Raw genomic sequence first — 4344 nt, 5'->3', positions numbered from 1 at the left:
TCAGCCGAAGGACTTTTATTACAGGAGTAAAATAAAAAATGTTTTATTATAGACAAGACTGTGACTAAATGCCGTGACATTATGATCATAAATCAATTGTCACGGTTAAAGCAGACATCGTGTGAGTTGTGTAATAGTTAAAGCCATAGCTAGTTTAAGCTTGAATTGAAAAGATACAAACTGTATCAGAATGATTGCTACCTCACTTCAGTGATTATGTACATATGTGACCGTCCACGGCGAATGAGCCGTAAATTCCCCCCCCCCGGTCAATTTTGTTTTATTTCGTGTTTAGAAAATAAACATCATAAACTTAAAAATGGTATATCATTTGACTTCAAACGATATCCAGAAGCGGAGTTATGGTTAGTTACACTTTGCTCCTTCAACAAAATTATAGCTTTTTTCGTTTCTATGTGTGTCTCTTTTTCCACATTGCTGGCAATAAATATCAAACATTCATAATTGGCGGTCATTTCAAATAATCCCCAAGTCAACAAGGTTTAAGAAGGTTCTCTCATTGTTAATTGTTGGTTATGCATACCTATACAAATAACCCACCACTTGAAAAGGATTTAGCAAAAGCAAACAAAGACCAGAGTTATTAAAAGTTCTATAGCCATCTAAGGTAGAAGCTTATTAAATAAATAAATGTAGATATTTATATAGCGCTTTATGCCGTAAACAGCCTCAAAGCGCTTTACATTTATTCCGCCGTTATTAGAATATGTCGGAACCACGTTTGCAGCCTACAATTGGCGCAGGGTTCATCAGTACAGCGACTGTGACTACCCCTAACAGCTTCCCATTACACCTGGGTGGGGTGAGGCAAGCGAGGCAAAGCGCCTTGCCCAAGGGCGCAACACGGTGGTGGGACGGGGACTCGAACCCACGCAAGTCAAGCAAGCTCTCCGATCATGAGTCCAAGGCCGTAACCACTGAGCCACCGTGCCCTCATTATCCACTTCAATAATAGGATTATTGATTGGTGTTGTGACTATCAAAATAAGACAGATGTCGCCGCCAGCTTTAGTGACCGATGAATACGACCTTCGTACACATTTTACACCATAACTCAGAATAAAATTTAGGGAATTTACGGCTCGTTTGTGCTGCCGGGTCACATATCAAAGATCCACCTTATTTGTAGAGTGTTATGCAAATCATGTAACTATAAAATTGTTGTCGTATCAAGATGTCCCAATGATGCATTTTTTAATCAAAGTTCAAACTGTTTGGCTAGCAATATAAGGGCACGGTGGCTCAGTGGTTACGCCCTTGGACTCATAATCTGAGAGCTTGCTTGACTTGCGTGGGTTCGAGTCCCCGTCCCGCCATCGTGTTGCGCCCTTGGGCAAGGCGCTTTGTCATGCTTGCCTCACCCCATCCAGGTGCAATGGGAAGCTGTTAGGGGTAGTCACAGTTGTTGTACCGATGAACCCTGCGCCATTTGTAGGCAGCAAACGTGGTTCCGATATATTCTAATAACGGCGGAATAAATGTAAAGCGCTTTGAGGCTGTTTACGGCATAAAGCGCTATATAAATATCTACATTTATTTAATCGTTTTGCTCACATATCTTATATTTGCTTCAAATATCTCTTTACCTTTCCTTTGTTTTCATGACAATAGAAAAGACATTGGTTACATTTAAATTGAATAAATATTGCATTGATGAAAAGAAACAATTTATTTGTTTAATGTGTTTAATTATTTCAATTTATGTTAGAGGCTTTTTCTAATTGATGATGGACAAAATGGCTAAATTAATACCTAAATTTATTTGAAATATGTAAGATGAGTTAAAGTGGATTAGATCCGGATATTTCGAAGCTGTAGCGGGGATACTCACGATCAGTAAAGAAATCAATCATCTTGGTAGTTTGTTGTTTGCTATTTGCTGTTTGCTCCAGGGTGTTTGCTGTTGTCACCACAGCAGCCGTCGAACGTTTCCAGAACATCACAAGAGACGAATGTCTTCGTATCAAGCAACCCCGTAATGGTTCTAACCGTCCAGTGATGGTTTTAACATACCATCCCAACACCGTACCCGTTAGCAACATCATCATCCGGAATTGGAAACTCCTTCAAGACCACCATTCTACCAATGAAATATTTCCTGAATCTCCCAAGATATCATATCGTAGAGATAAGAACATTAAAGATCGGCTTGTTCACTCCTATCTCAATCCTACCGACAGCTCAGCATGTGGCACTGTTCCAAGTCATCGCCGTCGATGCAATACCTGTAACCTCATGTCTGATACTAATTGTGTCAGTAGGACTTCAGGCACCTACCACATCAGAAGTGAGTTTTCTTGTACTTCTACACATGTGATTTATGCACTTGGGTGTCGACGACATCCGCATATTCTGTACATCGGTGAAACTGAACGGCGTTTGGCGGATAGGTTCACCGAACATAGACGAGACGTCCTCATACGTGACACCGCCAAACCCGTCCCTCAACATTTTAGAGGGGATAGTCATACCATCACAGACCTTACCGTTACCGCTCTCACCCAAGTGCATAATACTCACAAACGGAAAGTCGAGGAACAACACATCATATTTAATCTTGCCACACTTCAACCCAATGGGATGAACATTCAATTTAATGTCTTCAACATCAATATTTAACTTTTCACATTACTTTCATCTTTTGCATTTCCTTTCTTTTCTTTTCTTTTCTTTTCTTCTTTTCTTTTTTCTTGTCTTGTCTTCTTTTTTCTTTTCTTTTCTCTCTTTCTTTTCTTTTCGTTACTTTACTTTTCTTTTCTTTTCTTTTCTTTTCTTTTCTTTTCTTTTCTTTTCTTCTCTTTTCTTCTCTTCATTTCTTTTCTTTTTTCTTTTCTTGTCTTTTCTTTTCTCTTTTTTTTTCTTTTCTTTTCAGGTTTCTTTTCTTTACTCTATTTTTTCTTTTCTCTTCTCTTTTTTTCTCTTTACTTTACTTTTCTTTCTTTATTTATTTCCTTCATTTTTCTTTGTAGTAATTTTTATTTTGACCTTTTGCGTGTCTTCCCCCTTTGCGTTGCGCTAGACCTCGCGCCTTTCAATCTATGTTTTCCCGCACGACTCCGCGCGCGACTCCTCGCGCGTTTCTGTGCTCTCCTCTTCCTTTGTTTTGGCACGCAAAAGGTCATCACTTGACAAAGGTCTATGACCGAAAATTCGTGTTTAATTTTGCTACGCAAATAAATTTATACAAATGTGGTTTGACACCAAATATACTCTTTTACTTATTTGTCCGCAAATATATCGATTGAACTCTAATCTTACAGTAACATAAAGAGAGCCCTCTCTTGATAAATATCATAGTATGAAAAATAACGGTGTACGCTTACAGTGCCCTCTTTAGATAGTTCTTTGAGCAAAATAGTAAAACATGCCACCCCGCTGTCACACTTTAGCACGCTTCGTAGAGATCGATATGTGTTTTGGGATTCGCTTCGTAGCGTCGATTGGGTACCTGTTTTGCATGATAAATACACGCAGTGTGTTTCTCCGCTGTACAGCAAGCAAGCGATGATCAGGTACCTATTCAGCCTAGGGTATGGTTAGGGTTAGGGTTAGAATAAGGGTTATGGTAAGGATTAGGGTTAGACATAGGGTTAGGGTTAGAATAAGGGTTAGGATTAGGGTTAGGGTTAGGGTGAGAATTAGGGTTAGGGTTAGGATTAGGGTTATGATTTGGTTAGGGTTTGGGTTAGGATTAGGGTTAGGGTTAGGATTAGGGTTTGGGTTGTGGTTCATTATTGATCGTAGATTATCTACGTATTCATTGGTAATATAAACTGGCCTCAAAAAGAAACTTAAAATTTTTCACAAGGTCATATCTTAAAATCCTGTCCATAAAATAAACAAAATTACACACAGGATTACTTCAATACTCTACTCTAAACACATGTCAGTAACCAAGCAGTTGTCCAACTAACACAACAGTAAAATGCACTGACACGGAACAGCTTCCGGGACCACATTCACAGGCGAATAATTGGAACCCAGCAAAAGAAATCTGTAAGAATGTATTCAAGTTCCTTACATAGGTGATTATTTCAAAAGAGTAATTGGAAGAATGTGGAACGGGGCTGTTTCTGCTTCGTAAGGAGTGAAGAGGCACGCTTCGTAGCGCTTGTTAGGTACCCGTCGGCTATCGTGAAAGTGTAACAAGAGGCTGGACCTCCAAATCGCAATGGTTAGTGCCCTCTCTTGATAATTACAATATGTATTAAGGAAAGAAAAAACGCCAAAATATAACGATCGGACTACAGAGTAGTCAAGAAGTAATCTGACAATTTTTTTTTTTGCCTGATGTTTAAATATTGAATAATGTTGATCCAAATA

Source organism: Amphiura filiformis, unplaced genomic scaffold (genome assembly GCF_039555335.1).
Source record: "Amphiura filiformis unplaced genomic scaffold, Afil_fr2py scaffold_91, whole genome shotgun sequence".
Lineage (NCBI taxonomy): Eukaryota > Metazoa > Echinodermata > Ophiuroidea > Amphilepidida > Amphiuridae > Amphiura > Amphiura filiformis.
The sequence above is the reverse complement of the archived record's forward strand: the minus strand, read 5'-3'. Positions refer to the sequence as shown.